Consider the following 23,968-nt stretch of genomic DNA (forward strand, 5'->3'; position numbering starts at 1 on the left):
AATTGTATACAATTTTTTTTTTTTTTTAATAACTTTTTTTTTCAGTTAGGAGCAAAATACTTTTTAGTAGGGTCTGCTTTCAAGGACCTGCTGACACGAAGGTCTTCTATAATGCAATAGGCCCTTTAAGAGAACTGCCTGCCCTCCAGCTCCACCCTGCAGCCAGTATATAAGTCAGAAAGATGGCCTGAGGTGGTTGATGGGAGTCTGAGCTCCTGCAAGAGGTGCTTTGAGATTGTGGGCTGCTTGGACTGTGCTGGCTGCTCAGCTGTATGGAGACAACCACCAAGGCAAAGGTACTGCTGGGGTATCTGAGTGAGCAGATGATGGGCAGCTGATCTACTTTGTCTTTTGGAAGCTCTGAAATGCAGTGTATGTCTTAGAAAAGACTTGATGGAGAGTGAGCAGTGGGTGACTGGGAAGTTTGTAACATGTCTGCTTTTATTTCAGCAAAGTTTAGGCTTTGCTGAAATAGTCACCCTCTGTGTTTCTGTAGCAATTGGTCTTTAAATGCTCTGGAAGTGCTGCCTGGTATTTTTGGGGTGTTATCTGGTAGCTCGTGGCTGGTTCCTCTCTGCAGGAGAGAAACTGAGGTCTACCAGCTGTCTGGTGTCAGTTACAAAGCAGATCTGGAAGGCAGGATCCTGGTTTTGCTGGTCTCTAGGACTGACTAGGGAGTTGTGGTCCTTTCTTTTCAAGCCGTGTAAGGAGTAAGCTGTAGCATGTGACTTAACATACTAAAAATGTGCTTTAAATGCCTTGCACTAATTCTGGCAGTTGTCCTCAGTATTTTCTTGTTTTAAGATGCCTAAAATATGAATAATCAGGACAGAAGGAGAAGGTCAAGGGATCAGGCATTACATATCCAGGAGAAGCAGGAAGGAATAGCATTTGGGAAACAGAATTATTTTCCTCGAATGAACTCTTGACATGGATGAGAATTAACTTTGCCAAACCCAGATGGTGCTGCAAGGAACAGGGAAGTTAATTCTTCCTATTGCTGAAGCGCAGTATAACCTATTTGTCCTTTATCTGTTCTCATTATGTGGTGATGAGATCAAAGCTGACATCTGGCTGCAGTTTTGCTGAAACCGGGCAAGTGATATTCTGCTGCATTCATGTAGAGAAAATATATAGAGAGAGAGCAAAGCTACTGGTGCTGCCTCACAAAAGCTTTGGTGTTTGGAAGGTATCTTACATTCTGTAGTAACTGCAGCTGCCTGTGATATTGCATTATCCTAATAGCTAATGGATTAAACAAGATTATGTTCTGAAATGCATTGATCATCTTAGCCTTATTGGTATATTAAAATATGGGCCAATTTTTGTACTGGTCTGATATTTACATCTGTGCAAAAAGATGACAAAGTTGTACTTGTGTAGCACAGTCCCTGTCATGCTCTGGTTGCAGAGGGGAGAGCTCCTCTATTTCCAGCTCATTCTCATTCCCTGGTGCGTGCTGTTGTGACGCACTCATTTAATTCTTGAGGGCTGCAGTTCAATGTCAGTGTATTGCTCTTGATAGATTGTACACAGCCTGTTTAGCTGTGCTAAACACTTCAGATATCTGTAATAGAAAAGGTAGAGAAACGGGTCTGGAGTGTACCAGAAACAAATTTTAAACTGCTCTCCTTGTTGAAGATTATTCCTGGCTGCATCCTCTAGGTGAAGCTGAAGGGTCCTATGCTGCAGCAGAGCCAAGTACTGGGGTGGGAGTGCTGGCAAAGGTGGGCTGTGCACTGTCAGACCTCATCCGGCCTCCAGGCTGCATCCTGGGTTCTGAATGTCTGACTGCAGGGTGATAGTGTCTCCTAAGAAGGGTAGTAAACAGCATCGTTCAACTAATAGAGTACTCTGTAACTGCTTCTGGAATGTGATGCGTCCTTAGGAGGAGAGCACTTACAGCTTTGAAATTTTCCTCTTTTTTGACAGTATCCTGATTATTTCAACAACAACAACAAGAACATTATATGTTCTTGTGTCTGTATTTTCTGCTGTTAGTTGTAGCAAGGGCCTTGGCCTTTAGCAGTCTTTCTAGCTGCTAAGTACCTAGAGAGTAGTAGAAGCTGAGCTGTAGTAGTAGGTACTTGAGCACTCTGCAGGTTTGAGTACTCTGTTTTGAATAGGGCTGCTGTGGGTATACCTGAGCATCCAGCTGGTGAGCACTGTGCCATGTGAGGCAGTGTGCCTTGGCCAACAGGCTTCTGTCAGTGCCTGTGGAGCTCCTCAGCCATTTCTAGTCTTGAAACCATAATAAATGACAGGAAATGATATCACCTTTTTTTTTTTTTTTTTTTCCCCTTGCCAGTAACTTTTTAAGGCTGGTCTATGCTTTATAAAATCAGATACATGTTCTCACTCCACTTGCACACTGGTTTGTAAGCTGCTTCTGGAGAAGACTTCTGTGCCTGGCATGGGAAAAAGAATAAAAGGGGAATTTCAGTTTTTCTTCAGGCATATTACATTTCTCCAGGCTCCTTTCATATCGCCCAGAGTGGTTATATGGAAAGGATGATATCTTGGCCCTCCTTTGTCACTTAAGATGGTTGTAAAGTACTGTATTGCTACAAAAGACAAGTTTAATGTTCTCAACTTCTAATCAAATATCATTTATGTTAGATAAAAGTGGTACTGAATAGCAAGCTTCAGATGTGCAGATATTAAACATCCTGAGTATGCAAATAGGGTCTTAAATGATCATTTAAAAAATGGTTAAATGGCTCTTCCTTATTACACTGAAGTAATTCATAGGTCTGAAGGTGATACTGAATGCACTAAAATAGTGAGAGCATCTAAATACCTCATAATATAGGACTAAATTACTTATCTCACAGAAGGTAATTCCTGGAGGCAGATGGGACTACTAAAAATTCATTCCACTGCTCTTCTGCTTTGTGAAAGGGGCTGCAATGGTGACTGTACAATGCAAAGCTGGTGAATATGCTTTATCTTCAGGGACAAATTAAATTAGTGGGTGTATAGATGGCACATAGTGGGCCAAATTCCTTCTTGATAGATCCCACTGAAGCACATTCTTTGTTGTGCTTCCCTGACAACAGCAAGTAGCAGTATGAGAAGCAATCTATCACAGCCATGCTTCATAGGGAGATTTAAGGTATCTTATTAGATAAGCAAATTATCGTGAACACATCATGTAAACTACAGCATGCATGTGGGGTTTATACCACTTCCGAGGACAGAATATCCCTAAGTATGACAGTTGGATGCTGTGAGGTTATTTCTCTGCCTTTCCCTCATTAGACCTGAATTCACAGCTTCAGTCTGTAGACAAAATTGCTGTTCTCTGAAGGATTTCAAACATTATGTGAAATAAGACTTAGCCTAACTGAGGTTTGCCAGCTTCCCCAAAGTATCTGCACGTGATACCAGACAAATCTCCACTGTTAGACAGCCTCAAGCAGAATATAACATTTGAGGTCTACAATTTCTGAAATATCCATCTTTCAAATGAGACTGGATCTCAGAGCCAAGCTCTAGATATTTCTGATGTTTAGAAGAACATGAAGCTGGAGTCATACTTGGGTTTAAAGATCTCCCTCTAATACTGACATGAAATTATCTTGGGAGCAACACAGAGGGGTCTAAGGAATTTAGAAAGGTCTTTGTTCCTCAGCACTCAGACACATTGAAAGCCTTTCTGTCTCTCTTCCTTCTATTTGCTGGGCTTTTATAAGATCTTATGATCCATTTCAAAGAGAAAGCATTCCTTCAACCCTTAAACTGTTTGAAGAAATAAAAGCAAATAGTTTAAAAGTTCTGTTTACTCAGTTTTCCACGTTAGGAAAAAAAGATCCATCATGTTTGGCTCAGTTGTCAGTGGAGGACGTCAGGGATTTGCTTTGTGCATGGATTGACTCCTTTGTAGTGGTGAATGCAGATGTACTGTGGGTCAGAGGCTGGTGTCAGAGTGAATTCTCATTCTCATATTGATGCCATGCATGAAGGGATAAGTATTCTGGTGTTGGTAGGCTTCTGGTAGTAGCATTTAGAGGGGTATTTAGGGCTGGAGCTGCATCAGACAAATGTAATTAGACTATCATGGAATCACAGAACGGCTTTAGGTTGGAGGGAACCTTGAAGATCGAATTCCAACTGCTTTGCTATGGGAAAGGCTGCCTCCCACCAGATCAGGCTGCCCAGGATCCCATAAAACCTGGCCTTGAGTGCCTCCAGAGATGGGGCCCCAAAACCTCCCTGGGCAGCCTGTTCCAGTGCCTTACCACCCTCTAAGTAAATAGTTTTTTCCCACACCTAACCTAAATTACCCCTCGTCTAGTCTAAAGCCAATCCCCCTTGTCCTACCTCTATGAGATAGTGTAAAAAGTTGGTATTCCTTGTGCTTATAAGCTCTCTTCAAAGTACTGGAAGACCACACATGTTTCTGTACAAAACAGCTTTCTGAGAAAATCTATGAGCTCCTCTGCACTGCCTCTGAGATTAGGTGTTGTCTATCCTAGGCAATTTCTGCAAGTATTTTATTTGCACTGCCAATTAGTTTGGAACCACAATGCTGCTTTATTAATTATGAATGAGCACACTACCTCCTCAAACCATGTTTGGGTCTGGTTTAAATCATGTGTTTCCTTTCAGCATTGACTCTGGTGCTTCTCTGGTCTCTCATCTGGTTAAGCGAGATCAGAAACAAGCCCTCAAAACCCAATTTCTGAATATAAATTGAAAAACTGTTTGCTGCTTTTTACTTGTATTCAGGTTCAGTCAAAACAACCTAGTAACTTTCAGATGCTTTAGGATGTGCCTTGGGATTAACATTCAAATTACGTGGGTATTTTCGGATAGCTACTTTGCATTGTTCAGTGGTAAGAAAATATTGGAGAAGAGATTCTTGCTGCTTTTCCTCCAGCCATTCTATTGCAGAGAAGAAAATTTTCCATTAGGCATATAGGATACACATAATTATTTAAGAACAAAGAGTAAATAAAAATAATAACCAAAAATAAACTGTAAGAACATGCCACGTTGTTATTTGTCCTTTAATGTTTTCAAAGCATTTGCACTTCAAAACACACTAATCTGTCCACTTTGATTTATTTTTATTGAAATACAAATCAAAATCGAAGCCCAAGGAAAGGGAGTTGTTTTTTTTTTTTTTTTTTTTTTTTTTTTTTTTTTTAGCCTGTGGCAGAGAAACGATTTTAATCTTTTGGGTGCCAAGGACAAAAAATGTATTAAAGAATGGAATTAGAAGGCAGAGAGATGAAGATGACAAAATAGCAAAGAACAAGCACAGCTTTGCAGAGAGAAGCCATGCCTAAAAAAATATTCATTTCTGAAAAATTGGTAAGCATGTACATTTTCAAGAGTTTTTTGCAAGTTCCCTCCCCAAAGAATCTTGAGCAAGTTAGGCTGTCACAGAATAGAAGTGAAGGTCCTTGGGAGTGAGTAAGTGGATGAAAGCATGGAACAGTGGTCTGACATTGGAGGGAGGTTATCCTATGGCATTCTGTAGGGACTTGTGCTTGGGGCTGTGTTATTCAAGGTGTTGGCAAACAACATGCAAAGAGCTGAATAGCAAGGCAATACCATTTTCTGATGATATGAGTTTGTTCATGACAGAGAAAGAATAAGTTCAAGAACCTGCAGAATGTTCTTGTGCTACCTAAGGGACTGGAGGGTAAAACAGAAGATTAAATTCACATGTTAAGAACTGCAGAATAATGACCATTGGGAAAAACAACAGTAATTATAACCTACACAGTGATGAACTGTAGATTAGCTATTAGCATTCAGGACAGAGATTTTGGACTCACTTTGAACAGTACTATGAAAACATTAGCTTTAGGCTCAGTGGGAATGAGTCAGAAGGTGCAGAGAATTTTAGAAATTATCAAGGAAGGAATAGAGACCATACCAGGAAATGTAATTAACTACTGTTCAGATGTCTTGAAATCTGAGCATATCTTTGGTTCCCCTGAGATGGAGAAGAACAAGAAAAGGCACACAGTGTAGCAGCGATAACTAAAAGTGCAAAACAACTTCCTCATTGAGGAAACAAAGCAAGGTATGATTCTTCATTCCTTCCCATTACATGAGTCTGCCGGCCTCAAAAAGTCAGGAAAGATACTTTAAAAATAAAAAAGAGTTTTTTCCTCTACAAGGCATGTTTGGGACTCCCTGCTGCAGGATATTTTGGTGTCATGTTCCTTGAGTGACCCATCCTAGGGAGACATCCAAGGCTCTGGCTGGACAAGGCTCTGAGCAAGCCAATCTATCTGTAGGTGCCTCTGTTCTTGCAGTCAGTTGGACTACATGACCTTTAAGGGTACCTTCCAAGGTAAGGATTCTACAATTTATTTACGTGAAAAACTAGTAGAAAAATTAATATAGGGAAATTCCTTGATGAGATGCTGATAAATCCATGGATATGTACAATCCCAGTGAGGTACAGAGTGAGGAAAGCCAGGAATACAGATAAGGGGAAGGGTCAGTTCATTTCACCTGTTCTTGAATCTTTCTCTTGAACATGTGCAAAGAGCAACTGGCACAGACAGGAGTTGGGGCATTGGGACCTTAGCGCTAACCTCTGCAGCTAGTCTGCTCTTATCTATATAGAAATTGTATTCATTTTGAGGGAGGAAGCTAAACTTCACATCACAGGAACCAACCTTCTACGTAGAATCAGCAAAAGCAAACAGATGGATTTTTTTTGTTGCTTCCTTTGGGTACTGCCCTTTCTGATCGTGTCCTTTCTTATTCTCCTTTTCATTTGACTGCTGCCTGCAGTACCGTGTGATCCCTCTCCTTAATTATGCAGGGACAACATGAAGTGCCCCACCAACTGATAATATTTATTTCTAATTATATCGCTTTTTCAAATGAACCTGGCACACTGAGTGTAATTCTGCTGTTGTTGTTGACTTTGGTGTAACTCTGTGGGATGCCCAAGGCAATTACTAAGGAAAAGATGAGTTCTTGAGCAGAAATCTGAAGCGAGTCATAAACTGGTGCTGCAATTTCATCGTTCCAACTAATCAGTTTGAAGGCTGTCTAGGAAAGAATCTGGAAAAGCAGTACATTTCTCTTAACTCCTGGCTGAGTGGACCAGACAATGCTATAGGCTGAGAGGAATCTCATGGAGTTATTTCTTATTGCACTTAATCACAGTCACTTGTTCCACAAGCCCTTGGCAACCTAAGAGCACTTCTCTCCTTGACACTGAGCACTCTCTGGAAAAACTTACAGGAAGATTTTTCTGCTGTTTTCAAGGGTTAGACTCTTCTGGCCTCTACAAACTGGAACCTCTGACACTTCATTCTCACCCATGGCAGGAAGTATTGCATTTACAGCTAGATTTTAGTTGGAAGATACTCTTTCTATACCATATTTTCTATACTAGAATCACATAAAATGTTAGGAATGAGGTCTCGCAATTCCCTTACATTTCATTACTGTTCCAATTTACAGAAGGGAAACAGTGGCAATCAGAGGTGTTGCAGGAGAGTTTCAAAGGCAGCCAGCTCCCTTGGGCAGGTAGCGTCCTCAAAGGCAGGTTAAAACCTCCCCCTCACTTGTTGGCTTTGGGTGGAACAGCTCAGGGTGATGCACTGGGAGTTTACTGGGTTTTGGTGCTCAGTGAGCAGAGCTTCTTGAGACTCTTAGTTGCCAGTATAAGAATCAGGTTGAGCTGTATGCAGCAAAGCTCTTGCACAGTTACAGGGCAAAGTCTAGAAATCAGCTTGTCTTTTTTAGTGTTTCTAGACCATGCTTCCCCTCCTTGGGGATATTTGTGCTGCATGATGCACTAGTTTCACTGTAGGAATTATATTGGCAGACTGTGTCGTTCTATTAATCAGGTAGGTTGTACACAGAGACCTAACACAATAACATCCCTGTTGTACACATAAGGTGCATACACACAGATGCGTGCACTGGAAAGATGAATTGTTGAGTGATTCACTTTTAATCTGAATTAATGTCTTCATTCAAGCTGTGGCTCTGCTCATGTGAGGAACACTGGTGCATTTCTAATTTCTTTTTCACACTAGATTGCCAGCATAATCTGCTGGCAGAAACCAGAACTGCTGAAAAGAGGACAAAGAAAAGGGCTTGTGGAGGAGGTGGGAAAGAAATGTATTCTGTCAAACACAGTTAGACTGTCACTCAGGGTGTGGGTGAAAACAGACAGCTGATCTATGCAACGTGAAAGTGAGCTCTAATGGGGACAGGAGAAAGTACCAGGCAGATGGCTTGAAGAGCCTGTTGCTGCATATTGCATTGATTTTTATGTCCCCATCACCTTGTGCTCTTTATTCCACCCACTCTGTTCTACATGCATGATCCTAGCTGTATACCTGTCTGGATTCACAGCTTCTTGCCCAGTTGAACTTCCCTCTCTGGCAGGTCTTGCAGATTATGCTGGAAGTATGTTAATGCTTATAGTTTGTGCTGTCCTTTGGTGTTTTTGTTGCTTTCACTACCCTGTTCACAAATTATTCTCTACTGCATTGCGATTAGTTGTTGCCTTAGAAGACAGCTTTTGAAATGTCAGTTAATGCATACGAAGCAAGATCGCTAGATAATCTGGTGTTCATATTCAGTTTGAGACTAGAATGACTTTTTAGACTTATTTTAAGAAATATTAATCATAATTAAAGATGTCTGGTTTATGCATAAACAGATGATACATCTTGAGAAGACGACAATGTCATTTATTAAAGACATTGTCTAAACAAACAAACAAGAGGGATGTGGTCCTGTTCATTTCCTTGCTCCAGCCATTAATTTAATCTGTTTTGTGAAAGATGTGAATATAAGTGTCCCAAATTCTATTTCCTTCTCTCAAGATGTTTCTTAGTGCGTGTCTTGCCCAATATCTGGAAAGAAATTCCAGAATGCGTGTGAGTAATTCTTCAAAAGAATTTTTTTAATCTAGTAGATCTCCAGGAATAGCTCTAGTTTTGTGATTCAGCACTTTCTGAGAAGCTTAACTTATCAGAGACATTGCTGATTGGCTTTACATGAACTTCCTTTCATGAAGTAATCTCTTGACTGCTACAATGAGCAGATTTAATCTTGATAGCTGTAGGAGAAAATCGATGCAGTACCTCCAGCCATGATGCCTGGCTGTCTTCAGAGTAACTGCATTGTAAACAATTCCAATGAATATTTATGGAGAATGCTTTGCAGTTTTTACTCGCTTCTAATCTCTGAGTGATGATCTAACAGGACTGGTGTAACTGCTCTTCCATATGTCCTGGTGATAGACATTAATAAGTGTAATAATGCATGAACAAAGTCTGTGATGGCAGTGTAAAATCTTTCAAGTCTACAGTTTCTGGGACCTTGGCACCGTATCTTGACACAACAATTCTGCAAGCGCAGACAAATTAGAAATGGAGATCATAATAGATAGCTTTCACTAGTATCAGAACTCACCAGACCTTCACTTAATGATACAGGCAGGGAATGTCAAAGACCATTCACAAACAAAAGAAACAGCAATTCTCCTTGCCTTATTCACCTGAGGCATATAGGACTCTGAATGGCAAGAGTTTTGAGAAAGCTACACTGGAAAAGCTCTGAAAAATGAGTGCTCATAAAATATAGCTGAGACATGTATTTGCTTTGTTATAATGGCTAACTCAAAAAAACACTGTACTCGTTCTGTCATTCTGAACATCAGAACTTGCCTTCAAGAATGCATATGATGATAATTCCTGACTGTTTGTCTGCTGACATCACTAACAGGCTGTGCAAGAATGTGATGTCCCCGTGCCTGCTCTAGGGAATGGCCTCTTGAAGGAGCAGGGTAAGAAAGCCCAGTGTTTTGTTTAATACCAACACTGCTCTCTTATCCTGTATCATTAATCTGTGCTGGTTTCGTTCACTGGAAGAGGGGTCACTTCTCCTACATCCAAGTGGTAATTTCTCAGCATTTAGCAAAGGGGAAATGGCAAAGACAGGTATTTGACAGAAACAAATCAGAACGATGGGAGAAAAAAGATGAAAACTCTCTTCTTATTCCCCTGAAATGTCCCTGAGGCTGTGAATCTGGAGCTCGCTGCAGCAGACCTATGTTCATGTTTGATATTTGAAACAGAGTATTATAGGCATTGTCCGTCGTTGAGTAAGAGGAGCTGTGGCTCAAACCCAGCCATTTCCACTGTCATTTCTCCCTCAACTTCCTCCCTCCATTGCAGAAAACAGAACAAAATTTTCTTCATCTTGCAATTCGGCACATGAATAACAGAACAAGACAGCACATAAATCTCCATTACAAAACCAAGCTGGTTGCCCTTACCCAGTCTATCCTTTGTCAGCACATGGAATCATCCAGCATCTCATCCTTCAGAACATCCAGGTATGTAGACTGTTATACGCAGAGACAGGATCATGCACAAGTAGAACATGTTCATGCCACGCAGCCTTGGTCAGCAAGATTGCATCTGACTGAAAGAGATTCCCCACTTTCCCGCAAAGCAACGTCAGATCCCTCTTGAACAAACACCACTGTCTGACTGAAAGGACTTTAGTAGCACAAGGGTATTCCTATGGGATAGGCATTTCCAAGCATGAATTGTTTGATTGACAACTTCTCAGCCTCTATGGACATCTCCATGCTGGTCTGAAAAAGACATATTTCTCCAGAAAATATTTCCAAATCTATCTGTATTTCTGGTTTCCTTTGCCTCAACAAAAAAGCGAAATGTAGTGATGATTTCCTTTTTTTGTTGAAAATTATTTTCACAGGATTTTGCGTTCAGTGGAAAATGTTCCTTTGCCCAGCTATACTGTTTTTTTTTTTTTCTTGAAGGCCCTATAACAAGATCAAAGAAGGGAAATGACCTACAGTTTCTCAAGGGGTGTAGCTTAGGACAAAGCCACAAGAACAACTTCAGAATGCATCTGACAACTAACAGCCTGAACTAAGGGAGAGCCATGGGGCAGAGCAGCACCACTGACTATTTGTCTTTGTGATCTCAGCCACCAGTGAGAAACATGCTTTGTTTCTAACGAGACTGGGGTCTGTGGGGTGAGAAATGCAAGGGCTATCTTCTAGGTGACTACATGCTGTTGACATCTGTTTATTTGCAGTCAGTGCCTGCTTTTGAAATTGCAGAGCAGCACTTGACAAAGTTAGATTTTGCTAATAAAGAAAAATGAGAGATGCCTAGACATACCTCATGCATAGAGATGAGCACAGCCCATTCCCAACTGTAGCTTTTTTCCCTGTCATATGATTTCTTCTTTCCATCCCACTGACTGCTTTTCTTTCTGAAAAGGGGAAAATACTGGACTGTGAAATACCACCATGCTAAGTGAGATGCCAGCAGTCCTGTTTGCCTCTTAGTCTGGCTGGAGCAGCTCAGAGATCAGACTTTGGAACAAATATCTCACTGATTTCTGCTCATTTATGCTTCCTACTCAAGGGAGAGACAAGCAACATCATTCAGTGCTCACATGCAGTGCATTACTAGTGATGATGAAGGACCCTGCTTCCACTGCAGGGTGCTGAGCAGGGCAGCAGCCTGCCCTTGTTGCGTGAGATATCAGGAACAGATGATGTGCCTGCATCCTGGATAGATTTTAAGAACACCACTGTGTCACTACTTCATAGCTAATCAGCTTTGCTGGGTTTAAAGTCTGTTGTGTGCTAAGGAAACTGCTACTGAGGGAATGGCACGTTTATGTCTGATAACAGCTCAGGTCACTCAGCATTATCACTGAATTGACTGGGACAGGCACTGCCTTATCCCCTTTGGCATCTCTCAGGCAGATGTTCCAAGGCATAAATTCCACATGCATTATCTGAAAACTTCTCTTCCTTTCCCTTTAGCAATCCCTGTGGCTCTGTAAACCACAGATGATATATGGCCATGATGGGATCAGAGGGTTGGGGGAGGACAAAATAGAAAAGCAGGAAAGGGAGAAGAGGTAGGACAGGAATGATCAACAATCAACAACTTCAGGAAAGTAAAAGGTCCAGAGTCCTTTGTGTGTTATATTTGCACTCATATGCACATATAATTAGGACATGCATTTATACATATACTCTTATAATACAGGTAGGTATTCTGCACCTAGATATTCAGAGGTGACAACTACTTGAGTGAATACAAGCATCTGTACAAAGAACTGCCTCTCCTAAATGGAAGGAAGCTGTATCTTCTGTTCCCTGTGGGTATCTATCATTTCTCCCTTTCATATCTGGTGACCTTTAGTTGTAGTGGTGCTGGCTGCTTTGAGGAGGGAGCCCTAAAATCTTGCTATCAACAGGCTGTGGTTTCAGAGCCAGGTATATGAATGCAATGGAGGTTTGCTGCTTTCCCATTGATCTTAGTCTTGGGTGTTGGCACTGGCAGATTTTCAAAGGAATATTTATCTATGTCCTCTGCTTTTTTGGCAACTGTCTAGGATGAAGTCTTAGAGGAAGCAACCATGGAGCGTTTGCCATGTAGCGTATCTGCTTGTTGCAGTCTCAGGAATAGGTTACAGCATAACAATCCTGAAGCCTGGAAGAGGAATTTGTGCAGGAAATGCAGTATAAGTTGTGTAGGAATTATCAAGTCCCATAAGAGACCCCACTCATTAGCTCACAGGAGCAGAACATTGCCTGCACACCCCAGAGTATGACAATCTGGTCCCATTTGACTTCAGATTCCTAAGCATCCAAGAGACCAGTAGTACACATGGGCTTAGAGGGATTCAAATCTTTTTTGGATTGGGAACACCAAGAATTGTGATTTTAGTTCTGATCAGGATCTAATGTGTTCAGACTGGGTCTCTGCATAATTTCCTGGAAACTCACAATCTTGTGAATGGGAGATTGCAGGTTGGAGAGGTGGGAGGGAAGAAGCAACACAGGGCTGAAACGTGGCTCTCTACTCCTTTGTGTTATTAACTATAAGTTGTGCAGACATCACCTCACACCAGCAGGTGGTATTGTCTCTTGTCCTTTATGGTAGCAACAAAAACATCTCCAGAAAACTACATCTCTCTATCAAGCAAGGTGTGTGTCATGCTCTGCATTACTTATGCACTTGTCCACAACACACAGAGTAACCTCTCTTTGGAGGCTTATAGTTCAGAAAGGATGGAGGTTTCCTCTGTTTTTCCATATTCTTTGTCTAAAGCACTAGTAAATTGCAGGCTGTTTAAGCAGTCAGAGCTGCAAGGTTGCTGCTGAAAGTGGAGGAGCAATTTGTAGTAAGTAGTTACCAAGGTTCAGCAGGGCAAAAGATTCCACTCAATTTCTGAATTAAAACAATCATGGTTTACAGCATTAAAGACATAGAGAGCAAAAGCTGTAGGAAGTATGGCTTCATCTGCTCTGTGCCCATGGTGTAGAGGCAGCTGCTCCCAGCAAGCACATTGCTTAGACACAACAGTCCCACCATGGCCCGTGGTGTGCATGTATGTCTTGTGTCCACATCACTTGCAATCGAAGTGCAAAGTTTTCTAACGATGCAGACAAAAATGCTATACTCCTCTGCACGGCGTTTGAAGGGATGTCAAAGATTTCTGTACAGTATGTTCACGTGTCTGCCCTGGATAAGCTTTTTCCATCACTGTCAAGCAGCCAAAAGTGGGAATAAAAACCTCTGTCATCAATGCTCAGTGGTTATCCCATAACTGTTTCAGAAAGAGTGATGAATACCATGTCCAAATGAAGCCGCTGGGGAAAATTAAACTGCTAGTAATGACCTAGATTGAAATTTGGCTGCGACACTGGGACTAATGACTTGTTCTCCCATGGGAAGTGGCAGGGGAGCTTGGAGATGAGCAGCTCATGGCCACCCTGGAAGGCAGCTCCATTCTGCCATATGCCACGTCCCATCCTGGGGCACTGCTTATAGGAGGCTGAGGTTTTGGCTTGGTGCAGAGAGAGAGTTTAGGCAGATGGATAAGCAAATGTGTTGTTAGGAGCTACAAAGGAATATAGGAACTTTTGTTTGCTGTAGCATGTTAAGTGCTTTATGTTCCACGTGTGTGTCTGATCACTTCCAAATTAGGTGCTTCAGGTTATGGTCAGATGATCATGTGAAAAACTTAGTGTGTTTTATTTGTTTTAGGAGGTACTGCTCATTACTACAGATTGATATTGCTCTGCATGGATATGGTAATTGACTGCAAGTGTACTTCTAGTCCAGTGCCATGGGAAATCTGATTATTTTCTTAGTGTTGGTCACCAGCTTGTAGGAAGGCTCTGAAAGTAACCTCAATGCTCAACCAGTGTGAAATTCTTCAAACTTATAAACACATTGGACCCACTTGTGTGGTGTGCAGTGTAAGTATTAAGTCCTTTTAATACGATCTGCACGTGCAATATAAATATAAAAACTTCCTACCTGTTACCCAAGGTGATCTGCAAGCCTGGAGATGTGATCAGCTGTGCTGAGGTATATATATGTATGGTCTGTGTGAACAGGATAACTCATCCAGATATGCTATCATGAATTAGATCTCAAGATATATGGGAAAGTCTCAAAATATGTAGATGGTTTAGAATCACAGTGTTTTTTGAGTTGGAAGGAACCTTTAAAGGTCATCTAGTTCAACTTCCATGCAATGAACAGGGATGCCTACAGCTCCATCAGGTGCTCAGTCTAAATCTCCCTGCTTTTAGTTCAAAACAATTTCTTCTTGTCTTATCACAACAGACCCTGCAAAAGTCTATCCCCTTTTTTCTTGTATCTTCTGTACTGGCTTCACGCTGAAGCAGAGTAAAACCACTTTAAATGCAGCTGAAAATGATTTTCTTGCATTTTCTTTCTTGAATGAGGCTGTAACTGTATGAGCTATCATTCATTTTGGTCTGCGGTGATTAATTCTCACTGGGTGAGTAGCAGCGATCTGTGCCATGGCTGACTGCTTGTTTCTTACACTGCACCACTAACTTACTTTAATATGCAGAAATACTGAATTTGAATGTGCTGTCCCCTCCCAAATGTTCTTTGGTGATAGATTTGACAGGAGTACTTGCACAAAACAAGCACTATAGAAAATGCAAAGAGTTCTCATCAGAACAGAGAAGGATTTTCCTCAGTTTCCAGTAAGAGACCCCTGGCAGGCAGATGTAATGGTTGCAGGAGATTGGAGTTCTGTGTATTGGCTAAAGAAACTGTGAATTCACAACCACAGGGCTGGGCCTAACGACTTCCACCCAAATTATATGCAGAATTTCCTACTGCTGCACAGCGCTTTATGTGCTTAAAGCACAGGCGGGAGCACAGGCAGCTGGGTGGCTAGAGGAGGGAGAAATTGCATTTATTTCATCCTGACAGATCACTCCATTTTATGAGGGTTATCTGCTGCACTAAGCAAATATTTAAATAAGATGGCCCGGAGAATAGCTCAGGAGGATTTACTACAATGCAGATTCCATCTGAGATTCATAGATTTTAGGACCTGAAGTTCACATAGCAATTGCTATGACTACTTCTAATTCATGTTTATTATTGCAGTTTTTCCTTGGCCATTGGCACCAAGGAACCTCTTGGACAGGCTTGCTGCAGCTGTGAGATGGAATGGGGTGAATGGGAGCGTACTGCTGGCTGCAGTTCCATGTAGTACATACCAGTTCCATGTAGTACATACCACTGAGGTACATCTGCCCTTAGCATGTAGGCACAGATCTAGAGATGTTCCAATTCCCCAAAATAGGAATAGGAAAACCTATTTATCTGATTTTCTGCCTGAGAAAGGTGATGAAGTCATTGGGTTTCTGCCCATCTTCTCCATGTAGCCAAGATGATGATGATGAATTGGTTGCACCAACCCGTTTTCCCCTATCCAACCTGGAGTTGCTTCCTCAGTTGGCTCATTTTCAGCCCTTGGTCTCCTGAGCTATGTTCTAGGTGATGCCCACCTCACCAGGGCAATGCTGTGTTGCTTCCCCATGCAGAGATTGGGCTGAAACGGATATCACTGCCCTGTTTGTCACTGCTCCCCAGGGCAAATGCTACTAAGAGGAGAATATTTGGCATGTGTACCTCGATTGCCCTCTAGTGCTAAACAGCAGCCTTGACAAGATCCTTTGCAGAAACAGAATTTGGAACTGCTGAGAAGATTTGATTCACATTTAGGATTTTATTTTGACAATTAAAATGCTTATTGATGACTGGAGGGAGGCTGTAGGCTAGCCAAGAAGCAATATCCTGAGTCAAATAGCAGAAAAGCAGTTTGAGAGGGATTTCAGCATCAGCTGATGGGAAATTGAATGCTGTAATGTAGATTATTCCATCAGATTATCTAAGGCTGTTTGTTAAGATGGTACGGAAGCTGCCAGCTATTTGCTGCACTGAACATATTGCATTCTGGAGAATTCAAAGATCCTTAATGTGTTAGACCAGTCAACAGTAATTTGTTATAGAAATGCACAGGCTACTGTCTCTATTAGACTCCTTCCCTCCCAAACTCTCCAGCTGTGGTGACATTCATAGTGCTTTATAGCCCCATAGCAAGGCCAGTCTTTTGCTATGTAAGATGAAAGCAGAGAAGAGGTACCTTTAAATAAATCTTTGTCTAAATTATCATTATTAAGCTTCACAGTTAATATAGGTAGGCAAAACAAAGCTGTTTGGTTTTAGGCTGTCAGCTGTGGGATTGATCCCAGAAGAATAAACTTCATCTGGAGTTAGACTCAACACTGTCTCATGTTAGGGAGAGGAACTCCCTTTCAGACTCAGTTATGCACCTGGGAAAAGCCCTTCATCTGTCCCACTTGTCTTGTTAAAATATTATTTGCATTCAGTAAATCAGTATCTTATTGAAACCTTGTTCCCCCCAATCCCTGGTGCTCAAATAGGTTTGCTGGGTCCCTGTGAATGACGTTCACATTGAGATATGAATCTTCACAGATAAACTGCACCCCTAATGTCATTCCTGCAAGACCATTCTCCTCGAAGATAACTAATGAATTTTCATGGCTTTTTTTTTTTTTTTTTTTTTGTACTTCTGTATCATGAAGAATCTCGAGTGTGCCAGGACATTTTAAAAAGCAAATTATGACGAGATTTTTTTTTTTCTTCCCAGTATTACAGAATCCTACAGATGGAGTATAAGAAAGCTCTGGTTCAGTAAGACTTTCAGGCCATCTGTTCAAGTAAGAATTGCAAAAATTAATGAACAAAATAGGTATCAAGTACCTCCTTTCCTCCTTCATTTTGTTATATGCATGTATCCCTGTATTTTCCATAAGCTCTTGTCTGAGGGGCAGTTGTTGCTCAGTACATGCTGTGCTCTCTGAAAAATCATGATCGTTAATATCCATTTCTTGTTAAGAAGAAGAAGAAGAAATGTATGTGTCTTTCAGAAATCTACCTGTGCTTTTAAAGGTGGGGAAAGAAAGCCTTAAAATTTCCTAAATAGGTAATGCCCATTGTATTTGCTAACCAGAGAGTAAACGGTCTGTACATCGCACACCCTAAAATACCTACATATATTTAACAACAGTGGCCTCTGGTGGAGCTCAGCTAAATAGAGTACTAATAAGTTACTCAGAGCTGGTGATGACTGATTACAGCTCTGTGGTAATGGACTAGAGCTCAGGATTGCACCTCCAAGCATCGATCCTTCCAAGGATATTGGCCTTTCATTAATATCTACTCAATTTTTAGCATGTGCCCTTTGTCCTTAACGCTGTTGCATTGTTTAGCACTTGGAGATTCATGAGTGAATCTGTTCCTTCCTCCTAATACATTTGAAAAGCAGTTTGGAGGCCACAGAAATCCAAGCTGTGTTCTTTTAACCCAGGTTTTGATCTACACCAATGGTGTAAGAATTTACCTGAGATTTTTGTGTTTCTGGTACTTTGGGTAAAAATAAATAGTACGCTGTTTCAAAAGTTGCTGGGAGATGGGAGCCGTGTAACAAATGGCAAGAACAAAGATTGAGAGAAATGCAATTCCCTTTTTATTTTACTAAAAATCTTGCAGCATTTTGAGTGAGCTCAACTACTTATGCTTTGGTTCAGCAACCTGTTCTCATTTAATAAGCATGTAAACATATGCTTATCCTTAAGTACCAGTTTACATCCCATCTGGCTCAAGTCAACTGCTCGTGTTATGTGCTTTTCTAAGGGTAACCTCTGCATCTGCTAAAATCCTTTGCCAAATCGCTGTCTCCATTTTCTGTTTGGATATCTAGACTTATTTCTCTGACTTAGATCCACGTCATCCATGTCTTACAAGTCCAGGGTTTAAACCATTAGCTCATATTGCTTATAACACTCACCCACACCCTTCTACATTTCAGAATGCATTATGATAGTAGCAGAGCTTCATTTGATTTTATCGTGGCAATATAGTTTAAGCAGCTGATCAAAGCCAAATGCCTTCTGTTTAATTAGCTTTCCCACTGACCTGAGTATGCTAATGTGGGAAATCACAGTGTGTCACTAAGGTCTTATGAATGTCTAAAAGACATACACCTCTCCTGGCATTAAGGACACTGTCAGCATTTGCCCTCCAGCCTGGCAGATATCTGGGACATGAAATATATTTCATGAAACGCTATTCTTTGCACAGCTAGCACTTAATGATTGGAGCTCCAGGCCAAGTACAGAATCCTAAAATGAGGCCATCAACATCACCCAATTACTGCTGTTATTAAAAATGCCAAGTGTAATCATAATAATAATTAGACACTTATTATGCAGCGCTGCCTAAGGAATACACACCATGTGTGTAAGATGTCATGCAAGTCCTGGGCAATCTTACCACCTCCACGTTACTGCACGAGAGATAAATTGCATTTGAATGGGATCTGCCTCTGTAAATCCAGTTTTCTTGGTCTTTCACCTTCCGAGGGTTTATTTTTGTTTTTTAATCTGCAACTAGTTATAGCCTCTGAGCTTTGTCTTGCCACTAACACCCTCTCAGAGACTCTTAGCATCCAGAGAGTATCTCCCTTTGATCTGTTATTTATTATCAAACAATTATCCAGACAGACAAGTTACACCCACAGTTGTTGCCTCACATGCCAGAAAAGCAATGGTCCAGAAGAGTAGCAACATGCTCAGTGTCAGATGATTTTTACTGACTTCAGGCAAGTCCTTTCCTCCTTGAATGTCTGTTGGCTCATCCACAAAATGGGCCCAAAACTGCAGTTTCCTTTGTGAAAATGCTTTGTGATTCTTCAGTAGAAGTCTTACAGAAGTGTGCTAATTATAAATCTGCTAGTTGTAAGTGTATTTATTATATTTAAGATTATCATGTCCACAGTTGATTTATTCCCCAACTGTCATTTAAAGTCCAGGCTCCCATTTCCTTCCATATCTATAGACAGAAAGCTCATACGTCTCCTTTGTCCCAATCTGCTGCATTGCATGCTGAGTTATCTCTCTGGTTTTGCAACATTCTAGCAAAATCACAGCTTTTGAAAGAGATTAGATGGCGTAACTTCACTCCACTGACTGTTCCATCCTGGCATCTGTTTTATTGCTTTATGTATTGTGGAATTAAGAGAGATTATCTTCTAATTATTCCCTGTAGTCTGCAAGACAGATGGGGGGGAGAAAAAGCAAATAGTATTTTATGTGCTCAAACTTAAATCTCTTTTCTGGTCTTTGTCCCAGAATGACAGAAGTATGGGAATCATCTGCAGATGAGATATGGATCTGCAAGACAAAGGTCAATGCAAGGTTCACATAGATCATGCCAGCAGGGCTCTAAATGTTGGGGGAAAAGAAAAGTTGATTCTATTAAGATCATGCAGTCATTTCACCTGGTGAAGACCTCCAGCAGAAACTGTCTCAGAATAGTTTAGATACTACATTTCTGAAGTCAGGACTGCTGTACCTGCCCAGCTAGTATCAGGCCAAGTTAAAGCTATCTTCCCCCCCCAGAATATTCCTTGCTCTTTTCTTTGTTTATTGTTCTGTGTGCCAGGATTGTATATTGCATACAAGGCATGGCTAAAGGCAAGGCTTTCAGGAGCTTGTATTCCCACAGAAGCCATGTGGGGCAGATGGCCTTTGGACAAACCATTGACCAGTGATTAGAAAACTGGCTGACCTGGGGAAGAAAGAGAGGGTACAGGGAGCATGGTGAGGCCCACATACCAACCTCACAGATAACGCTCTCATGCCGTAGTTCAGCCCATGGACGAGCTGGTGCAGCTCCCTTGGTGCCTGCACCCAGGTGGAGACCATAGACATCACTCCACTCCCACAACCTTTGTGCCCTGAGGTTACAGAAGTGAACTGCTTCCTACAGATTTCACTCAAAATTGCCTCCAAGCCATAGAATCCATGAAATGTTTACAATAAGAGTTCTGAGTTCTTTATCGTGAGGCATCTGCAAGCCTTCAAAGCAAAGGTGGGCTGTCATGATAAATGACTCCTTCCAGGAGTGAAAAGAGCAGGACTCCCTCTTTCCTCGCCTGCTTCTATCTCCATGCCCAAGGGCCTCCTGCCCAGTGCAGGAGCACTGCCTCCATACCACAGCTACGCTCTCATGCTTTCCCTGTGTGAACTTATTGTACACAAACCACTAGTGCCACTACAGCTTAGTTTGATAGGCATCAACCTCACCATTTCTTTTTGAGATTTGTTTCCTCTCCCAGTCCTAGATCTGCCTGATTTTCCTTGGCTTTTACCAGCTTGGAAAGTGATTTTAGGCTTATCTTTTTATTTTCTCCTCAACCTTCCATCTGCACCTTCCATCTGCACAGCCGTAGGCTTGCTGATTTTGCAGGTGGAGAAATTCTTCCTCTGAATTTCAAATGGAGATATCTGCCAGTGCCTAACTGATTATTCCAAAATGGATCACACTCTGCTGTGGCTAAACAGAATGAGATGCTGATGAGGGGGAGCAAGGATGCAGAGCAAGAGGATGTGGGATGGCAGAACCTATAACAAAATTAACAAATTAACATTGATAAATACATCAAAGAGAAAAAAAAAAAATTGAGTAGAGTAAGAAAAGGACACAAGTTCAGCTGGGGGAAAAAAAGCTGAATTTGTACTCAAAGTGCTTCATCTGAGTCCGAAGTTGCTCCTAAACACAAATTGAACTGGCCGCTATCTGTTTTGTCCCAAACATGGCTAGCCATGAGTAACTCCTGCTGTTCTTTTAGGTACAGCACCAGAAGGAGGGGAGCTTGAGTGCTGTAATCTCCAAGGTAATGATGCATCCTGTGAGTTTCATGACATCAAATTCTGGGAGGGGAGGGGGTAATTAGTGCCCCGGTGACTGTAACAGGCTGTGAGTGGTAATGCCAGTTCCGAGCATGCAGTTTTATTGCATCACAAGGAAATCACGTGTGGCTGGTAGAAGAGTCTCTGCTCAACAGGAGCTAAAGAAATGGGCCACATTAAGTACAAGAATGAAATATTATTTAAATATCACCTGGTATGGGGAATACTGCCTTCACAACCATGCCTGAGTGTAGCTGCTGTGGGAATGGTGTGGCTACTGCAAGGCAAAACCTCTTAGTCCTTCTTTCCAAGTAATCCACACCTATCTTTACCTATAGAAGTACCTTTGTGTCCAGGCACACCTCTGTACCTGCCCTGTATTTTGATAATGTTTTTCTGATAAAGGAACCCTACAAATGCAGGGTGCCAAGCAAGGAGCAAGCGAGGCTGAGACTGGCTGCTGGGCTTGGGAGTCAGAAGAGCTGCAGGAGCAATTAGAGGAGTCCCTGCACAAACAGGCACTGACCTACTTCAGAGGTCAGTGTCTCTCTGGACAGAGCGCATAGTTCCAGAGGGCCTGCAGGGCTGATGGCTCATGCCAGAGGTTGCACATGCTGATCTGGATACAAACTTCACAGATAGACCCAGTGCCATGAAATATAACACATGAAATTAACCACAGCTGAAGGAACCTAGCAGTTTGTCAAGTGATCTTTTAATCACTTTATTAATCGCTTTGGCAAGAAGATTAGGCAAACATTTTCTGGGCCAAGCATGGGAGAGTGCACTGTGATAATCCAGTCTAGAGATAAATACAAGACACGTACAAAAACCCCATAATAACTCGAGCACACGCACCACTCACAGCCTTACCACAATTACTGCTATCCTCTCCCTTGGCTATTTCTGCAAGCATCCAGACCATGCAGAAAATAAGCTCCTCTTTGTTTGACCACTACTAATGCCCATTCAGTTCTCTCAATCTCTGTAACCTGGAAGCTCTTTGCTAATCCTTGCACATCCCTTGCAATGTGTAGCAGAACCCAACATAATGACCTCTGTTGGAGGTTCAGACTACTGGGTAACACCCATTCCTGTGAAGGAAAGCTGCATAAGGGCTACAGATACTTTAAAAAAAAAAAAAAAAGCTGCAGTAGAGGCAAACTGTTTGCACAAGCTGCTGTGGGTGTTGGAGTGGGAAGGAGGAGGAGATTAGAGGGGCAGTTTGGGTACATGAGAGGAATAACAGCATGTGAGATTTGAGATCCTTTTACAGAACTGTAGGTGGTACCTTGCAGAACTAAACCACCTCTCTTAAATGAGTACACACACCAAATACCGTCTTTAATTTATTATAGATGAGCTCCATTTTTGAAGGAGGGAGTTGTTTAAGATGAAAGCTAGTCATTGAACAAAATGAAATACTATTATACTCAATGCCACAAAACTGTGCTGGCCAAAAATGTATTTGATTTCAAACCGCACTCTTCAGAGAGACCAGGGCTTGCTTGAGTTTTTTAGCTCACTTTGGAAATGTCAATCACAGCCCATGATTGCCATCTCATCAGGTTCCTATCAAAGCCTCTAAAGGGTTGTACCACAGGACATTGGCCAAGGAATGATGTGATCACAGGATAGGTATCCGATGTGATACACAAACTGAATTGGACTTTCACATCCAACTCTGATGAGTGTGAAAACAGTTCAGTGCTGACTAGTCCATCTAGGCATACCAGGCTCAGCTCATCTTCCAGTTGAAAAACAGAAATCTGAAACACATTTCTAAGCATGTTTGGCTTTCCAGCTGGAATGAGGGCTGCCTGTCATCTGTTTTGGTGGAGCAGCTCAGCATGGGAGTCTCTCAAACACAGCACTGCATTGAAACAATATTATCATTGCCTTTGTGAAATATTTGTACGACCTTGCACCTGCAATTAAAGCAGTTAAATTAAATGAATCATGAATTCATGGGTTTTAAGACCAGAAGGACCTTCCCAATTATCTTGTCTGATTTCTTGGTCTGGCATAATAAAAGCCAGAGAGTTGCACCCTGAGGAACTTCTGTCTGGTGCAGAATATCTCCATGGACTAGAAAGAGCATGTCTTTTGGAAAACACCCTTTCTTCTCTTGAAGCCTCCACATCTATAGATAAGAGTATCAGTGAAAATTTTGTATGGTTGTTCTTGCTTAAACTTTTAGGCCTCAGCTCTGAGTCACAATGCAAGGGTTTGGTGAGACAAACCAAGAACTATTTCCCTGTTACCTCTCCTTTCGTTCATTTTTGTGATCAGATTGCTCTTTAACCTCACCTCTGTGCTCATTTGCATGATGAAAGTTTGGGTGGTCTTGAATACAGTTAAGATGCTCTAGATTCAAAAGAAATGTCATCTGTGACCTACGGAGTAATCACAGCTCCTGCTTGTTACTGCAGTTGAACTACTATGATTATGCCATAGAAAGTTGGCATAAAACTGTCAGATCCAAGAACAAAAAATTGTCTGTCTAAGCCATTTAATCTGACTCACATTTTGGTGTCTCCTTTGCAAAAGTGCCTGTATTTTTTCTATTTAATAAGAGTAATTCTTATGGCATTATAAGCAGTATTACCCCAGCTGGTAAACTGCTCACTGAACAAGGATGTATTTATTTTTTCTGTGACTGCTTAATCCCTTCCTATTGTTTCTGTTCTGACACTCAGTGAACATAACTGAAATGAAGAAGCGGAACATCTATTTATATCCACAAGCTTTTAATGCTGTTAGGAAAGGAGTCAGAGTTAAGAACTAACTCAACAGCTTGGAGAAAAGATAGGTGCAAAAACGAAGTTGGCATTAAATGCAAGAGGCGTA

The 23,968-nt window shown here is 41.5% G+C and overlaps 1 long non-coding RNA gene across 1 annotated transcript; it reads left to right on the plus strand.

The window, feature by feature from the left end:
* The first annotated feature begins 209 nt into the window (after positions 1 to 209).
* Positions 210 to 21,636, plus strand: LOC122185205. The gene is made up of 4 exons (XR_006180788.1): positions 210 to 296; positions 17,014 to 17,083; positions 21,058 to 21,102; positions 21,541 to 21,636. It is a non-coding gene; the product is annotated as an uncharacterized LOC122185205 (long non-coding RNA).
* Positions 21,637 to 23,968: the final 2,332 nt, after the last annotated feature.

The sequence above is a fragment of the Lagopus leucura genome, unplaced genomic scaffold (genome assembly GCF_019238085.1).
Source record: "Lagopus leucura isolate 7727_CA_CO unplaced genomic scaffold, USGS_WTPT01 Super-Scaffold_100027, whole genome shotgun sequence".
In the NCBI taxonomy this organism is placed as follows: domain Eukaryota; kingdom Metazoa; phylum Chordata; class Aves; order Galliformes; family Phasianidae; genus Lagopus; species Lagopus leucura.